The following is a 21,741-nucleotide window of genomic DNA, read 5'->3' as shown; positions in this document are numbered from 1 at the left end:
GAGGGGGAACATGTAAAGGGCCGAAGGGTGGGCAGCAGAGGCGACACATAACCGGAGGCCGCCTGGCGCTTGCCCGTACTCACCAGCCACCGAAGCTCGCAGTGCGCAGCCAGTGCCGGCCGGAAACAGGACAGAGGCCGGGCCCTGTTGGCTGAGAGCCAGCATGCAGCAAGAGCTGTGCTGATGAACCAGCAAGAGAAGCGGCTAGCCCCGGGCGCTAAAGCTTTGCCCCACCCCCGGCCTTGCACACCCATCCCCATCATCAGCCATTGGACTCATCCCCCACCCCCGCACTAACCACTGGTGGGTGGTCGGCTGGCGAGGGATTCGGCCAGCAGCAGGACCCGCCTGTACTGACGGTTGGGAGACAGAAAATATGGGACAATTTGCCTGTTTTTAAGAAAAAGTCAGGACACATGCAGGAGGGCTTTAAAAACGGGACGTCTGATCACCCTAAATATAGCTAAACCGATACAGTGCACATATGCTATGCTCACATTATGCATGATAACAGTCACATTATTCCACATTTCCCCTCCAAAGCAAAGAAGACATCCCTTACTTCCCTCATTCTCATGGACCCAGCAACAATCACCACACTACCTGAATCCCTGTACCAGGCCTGTAAACCAGCATAGTCATCAACCCACTCATGGCAAAAGTATTCCCCCTTCTCCTCACATAATGTGCAGCATGCCCCAATAACATGAGTGGCATTGGGCACACTGGTGTCCAAACAGGTTTGCAGGCAGCACCATTTTGCCTTCACTCAGCCACGTGTACACTACCATCCTGCAACTGTTCAGTGTGTGATTAACCCTTCTTCTGTCATGTGCTCCACATCAGTCTAGGCCTTCAGGAGCCAGGATGTCATGAGTGGGATGTGGGCAGTCTGGCCTAGCAGGTAGATCCAGGAGTCAGGCCTAGTAATCAATGCAGGAGAAGAGCCTGGTAATTGGAGCAGGAGTTGGGAGTTAGGGGTCAGAATTGGAGCCAAAAACCAGGAGTAGGACAAAGGTCAGAACCAGAGTCAGGAATAAGGAGTCTATCCAGAGATCATAATCAGAGTCCGGGATCAGGAGCCAGGCCAAGGGTCAGAGCCAGTGTCAGGAATGAGACTGTCTAGGAAGGAGTACGGCAGAAAGGGATCTAGGGGTTATAGTGGACCACAAGCTAAATATGAGTCAACAGTGTGATGCTGTTGCAAAAAAAGCAAACGTGATTCTGGGATGTATTAACAGGTGTGTTGTGAGCAAGACACGAGAAGTCATTCTTCCGCTCTACTCTGCTCTGGTTAGGCCTCAGCTGGAGTATTGTGTCCAGTTCTGGGCACCGCATTTCAAGAAAGATGTGGAGAAATTGGAAAGGGTCCAGAGAAGAGCAACAAGAATGATTAAAGGTCTTGAGAACATGACCTATGAAGCAAGGCTGAAAGAATTGGGTTTGTTTAGTTTGGAAAAGAGAAGACTGAGAGGGGACATGATAGCAGTTTTCAGGTATCTAAAAGGGTGTCATAAGGAGGAGGGAGAAAACTTGTTCACCTTAGCCTCTGAGGATAGAACAAGAAGCAATGGGCTTAAACTGCAGCAAGGGAGGTCTAGGTTGGACATTAGGAAAAAGTTCCTAACTGTCAGGGTGGTTAAACACTGGAATAAATTGCCTAGGGAGGTTGTGGAATCTCCATCTCTGGAGATATTTAAGAGTAGGTTAGATAAATGTCTATCAGGGATGGTCTAGACAGTATTTGGTCCTGCCATGCGGGCAGGGAACTGGACTCGATGACCTCTCGAGGTCCCTTCCAGTCTTAGAATCTATGAATCTATGAATCTATGAATGAGGAGTCAAGTCGAAGGTCAGAATCATGGAGGGTGCTGCCAATCAGGTCTTCCGTGAGCAGCACATCCTGTGGTGTTTAGTCTCCCAGGGTTTATAGTGCATGGATCGTGGCTCTGCCAAGTGATATTGTGGAAGTGGAAGTCGCTCTGTAGACCCAGTTTCTAGTCCTCTGGATCCTTACATTGGACAGTAGATGATAGGCTGGGTCCCCTAAAATAACCATGGGCACAGATGTTATGTTGGCATCCATATTATTGGGTGAGACTAAAATCCCAGTTTATCCAAATTAGATAATACCAGATCTCTGTAGTACCCTGGTGTCCTGCAATGTTAGTGTTCGTGACCAAAGCCTGGATTATGAGTTAATACTATCCTTTCAGTTTACATATGCATGTGCATTAAAGCCAGCAGATCATCAGCCTAAACTCAATCCATGTCTTGCCACCAGTTGGGACAGGAGGCCAACAGAAGTGTACTCCATGCCAAGCCAGAAATGTTTTACTTTACTGAATTGCTGGGCTATAAACACTTCCACACAGTGGCCCGGAAAGGGCCGATATTCTCCCACAATACACTGAGAACTAATTCAGAGAGTGGGGCAGCTTAGTGCAGCACTAAGACCTACAGGATGTGCCCCCACAAGTCCTAGCACCTTACAAGGGTGAGTGTAGCACCAGCGTAGGCACAGCAACTCAGGACTGGCTCTAGTGTGGCTTTCCAGTGTGAATGCTCACACCTGAGCAAGGCTAACCCAGGAATAGGTGCTGAGTTTTATTTTTCCCCAGGGGTGCTCCACCCCCGCTCTGCCCCAAGGCCCCGCCCCCTTTCTGCCTCCCCAAAGGCCCCGCCCTCACCCCACTTCTTCCTGCCCCCACTCCAACCCCTCCCCTGAGGCCCTGCCCACCATCGCTCACCGCTCTCCGCCCTCCCCCAAGCACCTCCCCCAGCCACCAAACAGCTGTGGCTGGTGAATACTGAACACCCCCTATTTTTTTCCATGGGTTCTCCAGCCGTGGAGTACCCATGGGGTCAGCGCCTATGAGCCCATTTGCCCGGACCCAGGTTTGCTCTGCAGTGAAGACATACCCTAAATGGGAGTGGAGCTCTTCTGAAATTTTGGACCCAAATGTGGCTGCTGAGCACTTAAAATTCTGGCCCTGAGCTCTTTTGAAAAATCTAGCCCTGAGTGCTATGTCAAGTGGGAGGATGTTCCAAGCATATAGCTGGCATGAAAGAACATGAAAAGTGGAAAATAGAAGGGAGACAATAGAAGCAGATGTTTCATTCTTAATTGTACAGAAATAAACAGAAAATAAAAAATAAAAACAATGTCACAGGGAACAAACTTGTCATCAAAGTAAAATAATTAACAAGCAATTTTCTGGTTGCTGGCTCATTAGGGCCCTGATCCAACACCCACAAGAGGCAATGGGAATGTTTCCATTGTCTTCAGTGCACATTGGATCAGGCAACAGGTGATCTTTTCTTTAGTTTACTGCCAAGTTTCCAGCTCCAGTGTCTCTGCAAGAAAAGCAAGTAAAAGACAGAGTTTTGCACTCAGATTCCTTAATGCACCAATCAGCCCCAGCTACATCATTTCCCTTAAGTGAAAACAGCCTGCCCTAGGCATTCCCAGTCCCAAAATCAGTTTTTCAGGTCAGGTGGGCTTATTTCAGGAAGAAAATATGAACAAATTTCAAACCCCTGTTTAAAACCCCAACTTCATTCTTACATCTATCTCCTGACCATCCCTTAATTTGTCATTATCTTTAGCATCATGTCTGAAAAGGAAACTAACTCCTCCTCAGAGGAGGAGCTCCCTGCAAACTTCCACAAAACCACCTCATAAGCCCACCTCATAATCCCTCCTTAAAATTCTCCTTGCTGTGAAACCTACAAAAAACCCGACAGCAGTTAGGTGTCTCCCTAACACGCTGACCACTATTATCTCACTGTTACCTTGTGTCTGTATCTACATGTTGCCTCTTTTCTTGGCAGGAACTAACTTTTCTCTGTGTTTATGCAGGGTTGAGTGAGGATTACCACATACACAGGACTGAGACACACAGATACATTCATTCAAACTTTTATTTGAACCAAAAGCATGGCCTTGCATTTTACAATTATTATAAAAGCAATGAATGACAGATATACAGAAAAAAATATTCATCAATTATTTTCTCCTGGGGCATAGGTGGGCTACAATGGATTTTCCTATGAAGCTCCAAGTATCCCCTTGCATTCTTGCATACTTATACCTTTCCACGTTATCTGACCATCCAAACAACGTTAAGCATGGTATCTTACGTAACCCATACAATATGCATGTGTAGCCTTCTGTTGACATAATTTTTGCTGTCCACGCTTTTTTCATGTCATCATGTTCTCTTTTCCAATTAGTTTATTTCCATTGCACACTGATTATGCCATCTCCCTCAATATAGGGACTTTTCTGTTTTTCCAAATACAGTGGCTTTTTGTCAGTACCTTTGTGTATTTATTGTACATATTTATTATGAGTATTTATTGTCCTGATTAACTTCCTTTTATCTATGTCCTTCAACCCAGTACATTCTCTAACCAAAACATCACCTTTGTCCTACACAGCAGGTCCACCTAAGGACAAATTTAGCAAGTAACACTCATGGCAAGCAAAGACTAGGCTCAAGCCAGTTAGCTTAGCCAGAGAGGCCAAAGAAAGAGACAGTGCTGCTGCTTACTGAGACCAAGGGGAGTTATGAGCACAGGGCCCCAGTATGATGGGACCAAAACACAGCAGCCTGGTGAGTGTCCAGCTGGGAGAGCTCTACCAGGGTTGTGACAACCCCACTGTGAAGGCACATTTCATTGGGGAAAATGGGCTTGAAGCAATCACATGCTCTGCTATGATCACTCCTAGCCAACGTTCACATGCAATATGGGTATATATAATCTAGGGTTTGTGTCTGTGTTTTTCTCATGTTAATTGATTGTCGAAGGACTTGAGCTAATTCGTATGATTGTAAATGATAGTTTGTCCAGGACATAAGTGTTTGTGTTTTACTCTAGAAGGTAGTTCACTTGAGTTAATAGGCAATCAATTAACTCAAGTTAAAACAGGACTGCAATCTCTAGTCTCTAAACATACCCTAATTAGTCTATGTTTTATCACTGGAGTCAAGATAACATCAACTTTTGTCTGAGGGCTCGTCTTCACTACCGGGGTAAGGTAAGTTACACTACTCCAGCTATGTGAATAACGTAGCTGGAGTCGACGTAGCTTAGATCGACTTACCCCACTGTCTTCTTGGAGAGCTCTGGAGTAGCAGAATCGACTGGAGAGCGCTCTGCCATCGATTTATCGGGTCTTCACTAGACCCGCTGAATCGATCCCTGCTGCATCAATTGCAGCAGTGTCTAGTGGAGACCAGCCCTGAGAATAAAACCCTCTTAACCAAATGTAACCCTCAAACCTATGTTATGGAGAACTGGAAGGTAGCTTGCACTGCATTATAAGTTTAAGTTCTTGATGGGAATTCAAATGGAAGATTGTATCTCTTTACTCAGCCATGTCAGAAATGTAGAAATACAGAACTAAACCAGAAATTACCAAGCAGTAAAGTGTTTGCCAAAATGAGAGGCATATGTAAGGTTGGTGCCATATTTACTCAGAATAATATCAGGATAATAGTTCTTCCTGAACTCAGGAGAAATCTAAGCAGACAGATTTGCCTATAGAACAGGGGCACAGATTATTTTTTTCCCATTGCACAGATATTTTTTAAATTAGAACATTTCACAAACTACGGTATTTAATTATTCCTTCATGATAATTTCAAAGCCTTTATGAACAGAAAAGTAAATTGCTCAACAGGATTGATGGAACTGTCACTATCAAGAAGGAATATCTCACCTTGCAGCCTGTTCCCAAAGATCTGAATGGTGTGCTTATCATTAGTATTAATAATAAACAAAAGTAAACACCTCAAATGGATTTTCTCCTTCTTTTTCTCCTAAAATAAAGTACATTTTTTTCTACTACCACACTAATTCCAAGGGCCTGATATTTGCCATAAAAGGTAGAATGTAATTATGGCATGGTGCATGCCTTTTAATGACTCTGGTTTTTTTCCCCTAAATATATTTCTATAATAGATCTTGGGTAAATTTTTCAAAATCACCTATGTCTCATTTTCATGAGATTTAGGCTTCTAAGTGCATAAATCACTTTTTAAAGCAGGATTTAAATTCAAAATCACTTTAGGTTCATTGAAAAAAAATTACCCCTTGTTTAGCTGCGTTTGCTTTTAGGAAATGAAGGGCTCTTCTGTTTCTACAGAAGATTTGTTCTTTTTTGTAATGGGCAATGTTTACTCAAGTGAAATCATTCAGATTTTCAATTTAGACAATGCTACCCTTTTTAATCTGTAGTCCTTTATTGACTGTGTTAGAAGTTCACAATGAGCACAAATTCAAGAGTGGAACCACTGTCTTTCCAGCTTTTTATTTGTGTTCGTATAAACCAGCATTACTTGTCATTCATTGATAGGAATTGCCAACTCAAACAGTCATAGGATTACTAGACTAGCAACAATTTTTTGCTGTGAGGAATTTGCTAGTTATTCTGTGGATTAAATCACTTTGTGGGTGCAGGCAAGGCTAGAATAAGCATAGGCATTATATGCCCATACCTAAATCCCCAACTCCCAGAATCATGTGATTAAATCAGAACATCAGTTTTCATTTTTAAAAAGTAAATCTCTAGTCTTCCTGATTGCAAAATCCCTGAAAAGCATGATCTGAGTGTGACTGATGCAGTATGTCTGTCTGAGACTGTATATAGCCTGAAACAATAGCTCTGAGACACCCATGCATCTCAGTGGGGTGTTAACTCCATAATGTACTGTGCTCTCATGGTGTGCACCACAACAAGTGTTTAAGAAGTGCTCATTGCTGTAGTTGGGTTGAATAATGTTAATAAGCAATATAAAAAATGATGGCAAGTTTAAATATTAAAACTGTAATGCTGAGTGTGACCCATAGGAATATAAGAACTGCCATACTGGATCCAACCAATGGTCTATCCAGTCAAAATCCCATCTCTGACCATGAGCAGTGCCAGATGCTTCAGAGGAAGTTGTAAAACCCCAGTAATAAATAATTATGCAAAAAGACAATAACCAGATATATTTTTCAAATATGATGTGGCCTCTTCTCCTCTGGATGCCTAATGTTAATGGTTGCTACATATACACATTCATGGAAAAATAGACCCCTGCATCATCAAGCACGTTACTTATGATGAATTAAACATTCAATTCAAATATGGTCATGTGTCTAAAATTTGCAGAAGACTTACTCTGAATTTTTTTAAATATAAGTTTAGATATAAATAATATTAGTCCTATTTTTTCTGCCACAAACATACTCTCCAAACCTTCTGCACTGACTGATTTTCATATCTACATTTCATCTTTTTCAAATGTTACAAGTTAAACACACCTTTTTATAGTAATGGGATAAAAAGGAGCACACAGTAAGGAGGAGGAAAGAAAATCAGGACACTGAAATTAAACAATTTCTTACAAAAGTCCTTTAAGTGTGGTTGGAAACACACAGTCATTTCAAAGGAAACACTCGATGAATATATTCTAACAAGAAGTTATATTTTATAAACCTGATACGAACAGCCACATCTAAAATTCCACATTCAGATGGATTGAATGACTGACTGATTTTTACTGGCATTTTTTCCACAGAAAAAGGACAGCTTAATAAAAGTGTATTATTCAGTCAGTGGTACACTAAGATGGATAAAGAGGTGAAAATCACAAACATTTAAATCCAACAAAAGGAAGAAGATAAGAAAAATTGTGAAAGAGAGTGCAGGGAATTCATTCCTAAGTGATATCTTCTAGTCTTTTCTATTGGTGGTCTACTTTAGAGCTAGTCACAGAAAATAGCATCACACCTTGTCTTCATAATCCCACACAGGAGGAAAAATTACAGTTAATGTATAATCAATAATAAACTATTTTACCAATCATTGACGAATCAAGAAAAATGTATAATTCTTTATCCTGCACTAGAAAATTTAAAAATAAACACATGGAAAATTGCATCATACTAAGGACCCACTAATCCCCCCCCACCACCACCACCACCAAATATGGAATTGGCTGTTCACTAAGCACTCTTCTTCCTTATCCCTGTTGTTTAACTCTTTCTGTTGGTCCTTAGTTTACTGGCAAGAATAGTCCTTATTGCTTAAACGTTATGTATACTAGACTTCAAGTCATGGTTTAGGCCTGGTCTACATCTAAAATTTAGGTTGACCTAGCTACAACACCCAGGGCTGAGAAAAAAAATTGTGCCCTGAGCACTGTAGTTAGATTGACCTAAGCCTTGGTATAGATATGGCTAGGTCAATGGAAGAATTCTTCCTTTCAACCTAGCTACTGCCTCTTGGAGAGATGGATTAACTACAGTAACAGAAAACCCTTTTTTGTTGTTGTAGGAAGTGTCCACGCTATGACGCTACAGCTGCAGTGTAGACCAGTGGTTCTCAATCTGCAGCTCAATCGTAGGGTTGCCAAGTGTCTGGTTTTTTTACCAGAATGTCTGGGTGAAAAGGGACCCTGGCAGCTCATTAAATTAAAGCCCATTAAAAGTCCGGTCAGTGGTACAGCGAGGCTAAGGCAGGCTCTCTGCCTGCCCTGGCTCCGTGGAGCTCCTGGAAGTGACCGGCATGTCCCTGCGGCCCCGAGGCGTAGGTGCGATCAGGGAAGCTCCGTCCACTGCCCCCGCAGCTCCCATTGGCCGGGAACCGTGGCCAATGGGAGCTGCGGGGCGGCGCCGGCAGGCGCAGGCAGCGCGCACCACGCAGAGCTGCGTGGCCACGCCTCCACCTACGAGCTGGACATGGTGGCCACTTCTGGGAGCAGTGCAAAGCCAGGGCAGGCAGGGAGCCTGCCCTAGCCCCACTGCGCTGCTGACCGGGAGCCGCCTGAGATAAGTACTGCCTGGCCAGAGCCCGCATCCCAAACCTCCTGCCCCAGGTTGGAACCCTCTTCTGCACCCTAACTCCCTCCCAGAGCCCGCACCCTACACCACCACCCACACCCCAGACTTTCACTGAGAAATGTTGTAAAGATACAGATTACTTAAAATTTATTTGGGTCTCATTCTCTCTCTCTTTTTTTAGGACTTTTAATTCCTATAACAAAATCTAATTGGATATGTTTAATGGTTTCATAGAATTCATTGAATTATCTGAGTTTCTCATCTATAAAGAGGAGCATACTCATCATACTGGTGTAAGGCTTAGGGTAAGCTGTCAATACCCCCGCCCTTTCCCATTGCTCTCTTTAAAAACATAATTTCTGTTTAAACATATTACTGTTTAATTTAAAATTAAATTATGTTTAAATTTTAACATTTGAAGTTTAAATTATGCTGACAGATCAGAGTGCTTGAGTAGCCTGTGAAATGTACTTCGTATGAACTTAGGAGTTTATATTGTTTTCAGAGTGCTTTTAGGCGGTGGATTTTTCTACTTTCTGCTTGTTACTTCAGTGCTTTATTACAGAGTACTCACTCATGTAGAGTGGATTTGGAGTGCTGGTTACCTGAATAGCAGATGTTTCATAAATTCTCCCCTCCATACATGCTTATTTATTTATTTATTTAGTAAGGATGGTGTCTTGTTAGTTTAACATTCAGCTGTTGCTCAGGAGACTTATTTTACTGTCACAACAAAGTTGGATGCTAGAATTACAGAAATAAAAAAGAAATCGGCTTTTCTTTTTCTGCTCTTTTCAATTTTTATTTTTTTTAAATATACTTTCATGATAGCTGCTCCAATGACGGGGGTTCCACAGCCTCCCTTGGTAACCTAGTCCAGTGCTTAACTACCCTTATAGTTACAACGTTTCTCCTAATATCTAATTTAAATCTCCTGTGCTGCAGATAAAGCCTATTACTTCTCGTCTTTCAGTGGACATGGAGAACAATTGATCACCAACCTCTTTATAACAGCCCTTAACATATTTGAAGATTGTTATCGGGATCTCCCCCAGTCTTCTTTATCAAGACTAAACATGCCCAGCTTTTTTAGCCTTTTCTCACGGGGCAGGTTTTCTAAACCTTTTATCATTTTTGTTGAATTCCTCTGGACTCTCTCCAATTCATCCACATCTTTCCTAAAGTGTGGTGCCCAGAACTGGACACAGTACTCCAGCTGAGGCCTCACTAGTGCCAAGTAGAGTGGGACGCTTACCTCCCATGTTTTACATACAGCACTCCTGTTAATATACCCCAGAATATCTTTTTTGCAGCTGCATCACATTGCTGATTCATATTAAATTTGGGATCCACTATAATCCCCAGATCCTTTTCAGTAGTACTATTGCCCACCCAGTTATTCCCCATTTTGTAGTTGTGCATTTGATTTTACCTTCCTAAGTGAAGTTCTTTGCGCTTTTCTTTATTGAATTTCATCTTGTTGATTTCAGACCCGTTCTCTAATTTGTCAAGATAATTTTGAATTCTAATCCTGTCCTCCAAAGCGCTTGCAACCCCTCCTACGTTGGTGTCTGTCACATGCCAGAGTGCAATCCAGAGCAGTGAGAGGTTGTGTCACCACCTGCCCCATAACCCTGGGTGCCTTGCAATGCTTTGCTGTTGTAAATCCCACCCTGAGCCACTTACAAACAGACAAACAGCATGCAGGTTATACCCTAAATGTCTGTGTATAGCCACAGCCCTGGCCTAGCAACTAACCCCAGCAGCCTGCCAGCAACACTACAGTCACAATCTGACATCCACCAGTCTTCGTTAACCCAGGAAGTAGTTTCATACTCCCAGTCTTGAATTTTCCCAAAAACATGTGTTCTGTACAGTCCAGCCCTTTCCTGGACAGTTCAGATATTAAAGGTCCGTTGCCCCTTTAAATTGTCAATATTCAACAGTTTGCTATTTTAACTGGAGTTACCAAACAGTTCAGTTTAAACACCTCACTGGATTGGTTTATATTAAAAAAATAAAACAAGTTTACTAACAAAAGAAGATAGGATTTTGAGTGTATTAAAGTATCTGGTGTTAAAGTCAGAAAGGGTTACAAGAGAAATAAAGATAAAATGCTTTCTAGAAGCTAAAACTTAACAAGCTAGGCTTGGTTCAAGACAAAATCCTTACCTCGTTTCCAGTGACATGGCTGACCAATTTCTCTGATCAGGATCTCCCCCCAAAGTCAAAGGGCTAGTTCCTTGGTCTTCTTAGGTGAAAGAGAGAGAGATAGCTTAGGGTTGTCTGTCCCTTTCTCTTATAGTCCAGTTAGCCTTTGAAGTGGATTCTTCTGAGGGTTTCCTTTGTTCTCCTGGCATCTCCTCTCCCTGCTCTCTTGAAGACCCTGTGTACTACTTATACTTAAGTGGAGGTAAACACACATTTCTTTGTTCAGGATACTTCTGCCTGGACAGGGCTGTGTGGTTTTGAACATATGCTAAGAACATCTTACAGAGAGATTTCATAACTTTACATATAATGTTGCTACACACATTTCACCAGGATATAATTGACTAGTGAGCTATTAGTTTTCAAATGATATCTCAAAAGGCATATTTTGTACAAAGATTATTGCAGGAGTATATAGGGTGTGAATACAGGGGTGCTTTCGGTCACAATGTCATCTGCAAATATTATAAGTATGCTCTCTACTCTATTATCCACTCATTAATGAAAATATTGAATTGTACTAGACCCAGGACTGACCCCCTGTGGAACCCCTCTAGATATATCCTCCCAGTTTGACAGCAAACTGTTCGTAACTACTTTTTGAATATGTTCTTTCAGCCAGTTGTGCACCCACCATATAATAATTGCATCCAGACTACATTTCTCTAGTTTGCTTATGAGAATGTCATGTAGGCATGCATTGAAAGCCTCACTAAAATCAAGATATATCACATCTACTGCTTTCTCCCTCCCCCCCATCTACTAGGCCAGTAACCCTGTCAATGAAGGAAATTAGGTTGGTTTGGCATGATTTGTTCTTGAGAAATCCATGCTAGCTATACCTTATAATCCTATTATCCTCTAGCGGCTTACAAATTAATTGTTTTAATCATTTGTTTCAGTATCTTTCCAGGTACTGAAGTTATGCAGAATGGTCTATAATTCACTGGTTCCCCTTTGTTCCCCTTTTCAAAGATAGGTACTATGTTTGCCCTTTTCCATTTCCTTTGGGACTGCATCCGTCCTCCATGAAATCTCACAGATAATTGCTAATGGTTACAAGTTTGCTTTAGCTCGTTCTTTAAGTGCCCTAGGATGAATTTCATCAGGCCCTGCTGAGTTGAATACATCTAACATCTAAATATTCTTTAATCTGTTTTTTCCCTATTTTGGCTTACATTCCTTCCCCCTTTATTATTAATATTAATTGTGTTGAGCGTCTGGTCACCATTAACCTTTTTAGTGAAGACTGAAGCAAAATAGGCATTAAACCCCTCAGCCTTATTGATGTCATCAGTCATTAGCTCTCCTTCCCTGATAAGTAGAAGACCTATACGTTCCTTCATCTTTCTCTTGCTTCTAATGTATTTAAAGAACCTTTTCTCATTCCCTTTTATGTCCCTTGCAAAGTGTAACTCATTTTGTGCCTTAGCCTTTCTGATTTTGTCCCTACATGCTTGTGCTATTCTTTGTACTCCCCTTTAGCAATTCATCTATGTTTCCATTTTTTATAGTATTCCTTTGTTGATTTTCAGGTCATTAAAGAGCTCCTAATGGAGCCATATTGGCTTCTTGCTTTTCTTCCTCTTTTTCCCTCACATTAGGATAATTTGCAGTTGTGCCTGTAATATTCTCTCCTTGAGAAACTCCCAGCTCTCCTGAATTCCTTTATCCCTTAGATTTTCTTCCTATGGGACCTTACCTACCAGTTCTCTGAGTTTGTTAACATCTACTTTTTTGAAGTCCATTATCCTTATTCCGCTGCTCTAACTCCTTCCTTTCCTTAGAATCATGAAATCTACCATTTTATCATCTCTTTAACTTCAATTGCCTTCCTCCTTCAGATTCGCAACTGGTTCCTCCCTGTTGGTCAGAATCAAGTCAAAATGGCTGTCCCCGTGGTTACTTCCTCCACTTTTTGAAACAAAAAGTTGTCCCCAATACATTCCAAGCACTTACTGGAAATTTTGTGTTTTGTCTTATGACCTTTTCCATCAGATGTCTGGGTAATTAAAGTCCCCCATTATTATCAGGTCTTGTGTTTTGGATATTCTGCTATTTGTTCTAGAAATCTCACCTCTTCCTGATTTTGTGGTCTTTAGTGGATGGTACATCTCATTCCCATACTACCAGATGGTACATCTCATTCCCATACTTTATAGTTATGCTAGTGGGTAGGGGAAAACCTCATTGAAGCTGGTGGGAATCACCACCCCTCTTCATTCAGTATAAATGTAAGAAACAATCAAGCTCTTTTATGGAACCAGAGCGCTGAAACTATAGAAGCCACCACCCAAAACATAGGCACATGACAAGGCTTGAGTAGAAGCTGAACCATGTGGCCCAAGGGATGTCCCTAGGGACTGATCTAGCAAACTCAGGGGCTGGGGCATTGATTAGTGGAGCTGTGTGTCTATGTATGTGTGAGAAGCAGCAGAAACACATAGAAGAACATAGAAGGAGCAAAGGACACAGCCAAAGCAGCCCTGGTAGCATGGCCCTGGAAAAAAGCAAAGAGAGAGCTTTTAGGTAAAGCACAAGCTGGAAGAGACTGAGTTTGTTTGCTCACAGTTCCCTCTCCTGTTGTTTGATTCCTACTGTTTTCAGGGAAACAGGACTTTGTACATTCTTTGTAATTAAACAGGATTGCATCAAAGAAATACCTGACTCCATCATCAATTTCTCCTCCTAACAGAAACAACCCACTAGGCTCAGAAAATTAGCTAACTGCTCAAATGAAAAAGAAGTAAAATTATATGTTGTATGTTCACACATAGCTTTATTGCTGCCTTCAGGCCATTGCACATTATACTTGCACACCAGGCTCCTTTTGTAAGTAAAGTTATAGTAAATGTGCTGCCTGTCTGGCTGCCTAAATAAATCACAAACCAGTTGACGTCCATAGACCCAGAAGTAGAGTGAGCCATTTCTTTGTAAATTAGACTCCACAAAGGGAACCTGAGAGAGAGGACTTACTCTAGCAACAACATTCCACTCAATATTCTTACATGAAGGCAAATACTGCATATGGTCTACATAAAGGAAGTATTTAAACTATATATCACTTAATATCATATACAATCTCTCAAGGCAACATGCAATGCTCATCAAATTATTTGTTTTGCTGTAGTGCATAAAAGCCACAGCCCCACTGTGGTCAGCATTGTACATGCAAATTACAAAGAGATGGCCCCTCCCCTTAAGAGCATACAAACTAAGTAAAAGTAAACTCATGTCAAAAATGTCTGATTTCTCAGATAAGGTAATATGAAATTAAAATGTATCCTGTGACAATGATTATCTGCAAAGTGGGGCTAATGATACTTACCTCCTTCGCAAAGCACTTTGAGATCTACAGATGAAGAGCACTATGTATTATCACTGGCATCATCAAGTGGAAAGGTTATGAAGTGAGGCCGCTGCTAAGATGTAAGGAAAGAATGCTATATTTTGGTCTACTGTAGGTTCTGGGTTCTCTTGCACTGTTGCAATGTTGGAGCAACTGGGGAAGTAAGAAATGAAGTGTACTTTTCCTTCCTGGGAAGGCAGTATCACTTCCTGTCATTGGAGAAACAGGAAATATATTGGGTCACACATCACATCCCTAGAGGTGCACAGTTAAATAACTGCTAGCTACATGCATTTCCACCAGCAGCAGCCATCTAGCGACATAGCAGCATGTCATGGCTAAGGCTATGTTTTAGTCATGGGCATTTTTAGTAAAAGTAATGGACAGGTCATGGACAGTAAACAAAAATTCCCAGTCCATGACCTGGCCATGACTTGTACTGTATACCCCTGACTAAATCTTGGGGGCGGGCAGCCCAGGGGTGCCGCGGATGCTCAGGGGGGTGGCCTGGGGGTGCCACAGGTGCTCTGGGGGGAGCAGCCCAGGACCCCCGCTGGTGCGGGGAAGGGTGTTGGAGGGCTGGAAGGCTCCTTACCCTAACCCGGGTCTGCGTGGCTCCTTGGAAGCGGTGATATGTGTCTCTCCCTCAGCTCCTAGATGGTCTGTGCACTGGAATTGTGGGAGAGGAATGTCACTGCTTCCAGGGAGCTCCCTGAGGTAAGCGCCATCCAGAGTCCTCAGCCTCTCCCACGCCCCAGCCCTGAGCCCCCTCCCACACCCAAACTCCTACTGCTGCTGGGGGGGAGGGGGAGGGCAGTGGCCTGAGACTCCCCAGCAGTGGCTGGTGCGGCTGGCCCAGGTGCTGCCCGAGCTGCTCAGACAGCCCCCCAGGCCAGCTGCACCGGCCGCTGCAGAAGTCACGAGGTTCTGGAAAGTCATGGAATCCGTGACTTCCATGACAAACTCACAGCCTTAGTCATGGCTAGTGTTACACACTGGTTCTGTTCAGAGCTGCAGCAATGTGCGCTCCACTATGTATATCTCCAGGACAACTTTTCAGCTTGACTATTCTTTTAACGTTAGCATTTGAAAGTCACCAGACCTAAGCTACAACAAGGATCACTGTATCATGTGACAGTTTACTTCTATCATCAGAGGAGTAGCCGTGTTAGTCTGAATCTGTAAAAAGCAACAGAGGTTCCTGTGGCACCTTTAAGACTAACAGAAGGCTGTTAGTCTTAAAGGTGCCACAGGAACCTTCTGTTAGTCTTAAAGGTGCCACAGGAACCTCTGTTGCTACTTCTATCATGACATTTTCATGGCAATTTGAAGTGTCACTGAATTAATCTCTCTCTCTACTGAGCAGAATTCCATTGGAGCAAATAAAGTGGTAGATAATTGCCTGAAATCAACATCTCCTGTCTCCCTAGAAGATGAGTGTGATGTGGGCAGTCACAGTGAAATCTCCCTACAATTATCTAGCCATCAACCTCCATCTTGACCTGCAGAGAGACCACTCCACCTACAGGAGAGCAGAACAGCAATTCAGTCAGTACCAGGACTGAAAGTGGCACTTTAGAAAGAAAAAAGAAAAAGTGACGGTGGCTTCCAGAGACACATTTCTCTGTTCAGAATCAAGCATTTGCTTCATCTAGCCATTTGGCCCCTAGAAGTGTTAAAAGCCTGATTCTGAGCTTTCTTGAACTGATGTAAAGCAGGAATAATTACAATGAACTCACTAGTATGAGATCAGAATCAGGCCCCATATTAATTGAAATTGGAGTTTAAATGGCCTCCTGTCATTGCGATAATCTTTGTTTTCTGAACAATTCAATATTCAAGAACCAATGTTTATGGATACAAGGTGCTAGCACATTGTTAAAATTGGCAGTGTGAAGTGTTAGCAGCCTGCACAAGCCTGCTATACTACACAATACTCGTCTGGATGAAGTTTTAGTATGATATCTATAATAGCACCATCTATTATTAAGGTTGCCCAATACTTCCCCTTATAAAATCCTGTTTTCAGTTGCTTGTAGCTTTGCCAGACTTTAATTGATTGGGCTGAAGTTTTCCATGCTGGATGTCTGCCTCAGGCTGAATATTTTTGGAAAATTTTGGTCAAAACGATTCAACTGTTTCCTAGATAGAGGAAAGGAGAAAACACATTCTTTTATGCATGTTGGAAAATTTCTGGTGACATTTTCTTTGAGAAACAACAACCGGCCCATTGCAGCATGGACTTATCCTAGGACCTGCTGAGCAAGGAGATTGGGATAAAAAGCCTAGGGAGTGGAGACTGGGACTGGCTAAGTGAGGAGACTAGGACTGGGATAAGGAGCTGGGGTGGGGAAGAGAAAAGACTGGGACAGGTTGGAGGGGACAAAGAAAAAGGGATCATGCTTGGAGAAATGGGCACAAGAGTCTGTGACCACTAGTGCACACTTCCTTCCAGAGCCTGAATGGAACCCAAGATTCCAGAGTCTCACCATTCTGCCGCTGTCAGCAAATATCTGTGAAACCCACTGGCAAAGTGTCTCCTCTGACTCTAGTGCTGGTCTACGTGGTGGTTGACAATTATTGTTATCAGCTACTCCACTGATTCAAGTGGCAGAGGTCTGCCCTGTGGATCTACAGGTTCCAACCCTGCTGATGAGCCATGTGGGTCCCAATATGATGCCACATGATGGAATTTCTATTTTTTCAGTTTGCTCTTTTAAAAACCTAGGAAATCACACACAAAAAAAATATTTTAAAAGAACATTATTAAGGTTGTAAAGTTAAGCATTCAGAAGTTAAGACAGTGGCTATTTCTGCAACCTTAATTTGGCCTCCTTATGTGTATGCATTATGATACAGTCTTATAAATGATTGTTTGATAAAGCAAAATAAGTTACTTTTAAAACAAAATAAGATGGTCTACATAGGGGTTAGCACTGATTTAACTTAATAAGCACCAGTTTAATTAACCCAATTTGTGCATAGACAAGGCCAGAGCCTGTGGTCAAGATGTGTGAGGCTGAAGAGTACAGATTATATTTTGTATGTCTTCTTTACATCCTCACACCAATGTGGATGAAAAACAAAAGGCCTGGAGAGTTGTGTCACCCCATCCACAAAATGTATAATAAGAATGTTGGCAGTGCAAAAGGCTAGCTAATCTGAAGAAGGTGATCCTTCCTGTCCTTCATGATGATATATCTATAGGTGTTAATGTCGTGTGCATATGTGGGAGGTTGCCCCTTTTCAGCCCAAGCTGCTAGTCAAAGGTTGTTGTTCCAAGGTGAAGTAAAAATTAACATAGGAGTTTGATATTTTCTTTGATGCAATTTTGTGAATTTACAAGCAGTGGTGCTGGAACTAGGGGTGCTACCACACCCCCTGGCTTGAAGTAGGAATAACAAAAACCAAATACACCTCTACCTCGATATAATGCTGTCCTCGGGAGCCCAAAAATCTTATCGCGTTATAGGTGAAACCGCGTTATATTGAACTTGCTTTGATCCACCGGAGTGTGCAGTCCCGCCCCCCCGGAGCACTGCTTTACCGCATTATATCTGAATTCGTGTTATATCGGGTCGCGTTATATCGAGGTAGCGGTGTACATGGTTTCCATTATCAGCACTCCCACTAGAAAAATTGTTTCAGCACCCCTGTTTGCAAGGCATGTTATTCCAAATGCAGGAGGAACCAAAACCAGGAGATGTCTTCTTTGCTTACTGCCCAAGCTTCTTTCAGCTAGCAACCCTGACCCAGAAATTTCCTCCAGGCTTCTTCCAGAGCTGTTGTTTGGCTCTCTCTCTCTGGTTCTATATTCTGTCTTCCCCTCCCCCTCTCAGCTCCTCCCCGCACCCTCTCTCTCTCTCTCTCTCTCTCACAAAACACACACACACACACACACACACACTCCAAAACTCCTGGGCACATTCACATAACCCCTTTGTCTTAGGTTGGGGCTTGTGACCAATTATGTTAATTGAAGGGTATGTTTGCTCCAATCAATCTCAACAAGGTTGTAACTTAACCCATAGCAAGGTTTCACCCTGCTCATAACCTGGGAGTTTAACATTAGTTAAGGGGAAAATGCAAACATACTGGATGGCATCCATTTTAATGGATTTTTCTATCGCTACCTGATAACCACTTACTATAAAAGAGCAATGGTGTTGTGTGCATGTTACTAGGATGGTATAATATCTATGTCAGTTCATTTTAATGCCGTTCCCAGATCTTCCACTGAAGTCCTTGAAAAACTTCTAAATTATGGTTTGCAGAGTCATTCTCTATAGCAGATCCATCAGCTCTGCTCATCTCTGGATAAGGATCGGATCCTGACTGGAACTGAGCAGCCTTAAGTCCCAGTGAAATTAACTAGAGTTAATTACATTCAGTACCTTGCAAGATATATTCCCAAGCAAGGGATATTGACAACTCCTGATAATGCTAATGGGGTTACACATATAAATCTTTCATAGATCAAAATCAGAAGACATATCCACAAATTAAAATGAGACTAGATAGCAGACCATTTGAGATATTCATATTTTAATATGAAGTTCCCTACATAACTCTTACTTCTTTTTTCTCTCCTTCCCAGCTAAATTTGGCGTGTTGTACACTGCAGGTCTCTCTCTGCCATATATTCTACAGCATTGTCCAGCCACGCCGGAAGGAGGACAGGAGACACCAGACATGGATTCATTAGGCCACAACTTTATTTCTAAATTTCAGGGAGTACATGACAGATAAAAGTGCACAGTGCAGGTAATTCCATAACCATTTACTTATACCAAGGGTGGGGCTGCTGTCAGCCCTGCCCTTTGCCCGTACTGGTCCCCAGTCAACCCGCTGCTGGGATCTCGCAACACCACACCTTGAATGAAGGTTAAAGGGAGCTAAAAAAGTGGGGGGGGATTGGCTATCAGCCATACCAGTCAGAGCCCCAAGCCCACTCTGTCTGCTCCTTTAAAGAATACCTCCTTTAAATCCTCTCTCATTCCATTTGATCTGATCACCGTATCCCTCCCTACAAGGTCCCTGCCTTGTACATCCGCCCCATGCTTACATAACGAGTGGCAACATCATAGCCTACCCCAGTTTTTTTGTGTCTACCCCCAACCAAGCCCCGAACCTACTTTGGGGAAGGCCAAAAAAAAAATAAAAAAATAAAAAAAAAATCCCACCTCACCTTGGCCAATCTGGTGGGGAGGGAAAAAATTCCTTCTCAGCCCCCACGAGAAAGGAGCGACTAGCACAGTGCCCCCAGCGGATCATGGCCAAACCTGGTATTAAACGAATTACATGGGTGGGAGGGTTGGTGCTGCTCTACCTGGTCCAGGTAAAAAGGGCTTTTCCTGCACCAACATCAACCTAAATAGTCCCCTCTCTCTCCCAGTCACCGGGGGGGGGGGTGGAGGGATGGCTCGGTGTCCCCATGCTGACCTGATCCGAAGCTGCCACAGCAGGTCACGCTCCAGCTATCTAGCCCTAAAAGGGCCACACACCTTTTCCTACCAGCCAGACATCAGCCCCTGCCGCTTAATGTATGGTGAGGTCATTCTACACCTGAGCTGCTTCTTAATTGGTAATGTAATTATCAGCATCGTCATATTACTTCACACTAAGCATTTTCAACCATTTATCACAATGTTGATCTTTATTTTAAATATAAATCAGGCAATCATTTATGTCTTTTATGGTCTTTGTATTTATTCAAGAATATTTAACTGTAGACAAAAGGTGACTTATTCATTATTCATCCTGAACAAGGCAAGTATGGCAATTTGAAAAGCCTGACATTTGAGCTTTTTGCCAACACTAGCAAAATTATATCCTTCCCATTGTAAATCAATGAAGTAGAATCATTGTGCACAAAAGAATTAAATTGCCTTGTCACTTTAATAAGGCCACCTTATATACAACCTTCAACCAATGCCATTGTGCAGAGAAGGGGTGCATCCTTTGCCTCAGCTGCCTTAGATCTCAGTAGGCTTTCCAATTAAATGAACATCCTTTTAGTCTTTCACTCCACTCCACTCTTCCTCTTTATTGAGAGGCAATGTCAGAATGTCATAGGCATAACTTGCTATCAGTGGCGTGCACACATCAATGCGAATTAACTTCCCCCCAACTCGGGCTTTCTTTTGGCAGCCTTTTAACTTGTTTATCAATTCCAAATTATGCCAGAACTCCAAGGAAAGGGATTTTTATTTTAAATCGTTTACTGTTCTTGGATTAAAAACTACAAGGAAATAGACATTTGCAGAACAAGAAAACTATACAAATATGAGCATCCTTTGCCTGCAATGTAGATAATGCAAAATGGCAAAGAAACAACATGCTCAATCAAGCAGAAAACAAGTGGCATGATCCAGAAAGGGAACAACTTTGTGTATTGTCACTTCACAGGACAGGACTCTATTATTATAATCAGACCTAATTTTTTCTATCCCACACCCTTTGGATGCATTTCACACCGAGAGTGGAAACCTTTAGCCAGCCATTTCCAGTCTCTAATATGACTCTCCAGAACAGCTATTTCATAATTCAACAGCAGGCTGCTGTCTGCCATAATCCTGCTCCTGCCCCCACATCTAATGTATACTGGTGTGTCTACTGACTGAAAGAGCAATTTCAAACTCTATTTTTCCCAATAGGATAAAAAGGAAACAAGCAAAAGAAAGCTTTGTGTTAATAGTCAAACCACATTAACTTGAAAAAATCTTTATATTTCAAAAGCATGTACAAAATGCTGTAACGTTACAGTTGTTTAACGTCTCAATATTTCGTCCTCTTTTGATAGTTTACTGAAATATCCACAGTAAAGAAAAACACACAGGAGTATAGTAACTGGTGACAACAATATTCTTGATGCTGTTAACATTTCGAGTTTTAGTTGGAAAATGTTAATACCAAATGACCCCTTTTTTCTGAGGGGTATTTTAAGGAGACCAAGCAATTTTCTGTAATATGGTTACCATAGTGATTGGCCCTTTAAAAAGACTGGGAAAAAATGGATGTACATCTGTAATCAACCAGCGACTGCAACAACAAATGGTTTAATAGAGCAACACTTTTGATTTAATTTTTTGCAGGAAAGATACTGTGTTTAGAAAGTCAAGCATAAAAAACTATTCATGGGTGGAAAAATAGGGCCTGTTTTATAGAAGATGTATGATGAGTTGGAAGATATGTTCCTTGAAAAATATATTTGTCCACAATATCTATCCAGTTTTTTTCTTTTTTAGAAACAACTTCATCACATATACTGTAGTGAGTGAGCCATTCAGAGAACAAAGCTTGAGATACTTGTGAGGTTAAAGGAACTTCTGCCTTTCATGCTG

The sequence above is a fragment of the Terrapene carolina genome, unplaced genomic scaffold (genome assembly GCF_002925995.2).
Source record: "Terrapene carolina triunguis isolate 2854851 unplaced genomic scaffold, T_m_triunguis-2.0 Scaffold21, whole genome shotgun sequence".
NCBI classification, from domain to species: Eukaryota; Metazoa; Chordata; order Testudines; family Emydidae; genus Terrapene; species Terrapene triunguis.
This window is presented reverse-complemented; position numbering follows the sequence as displayed.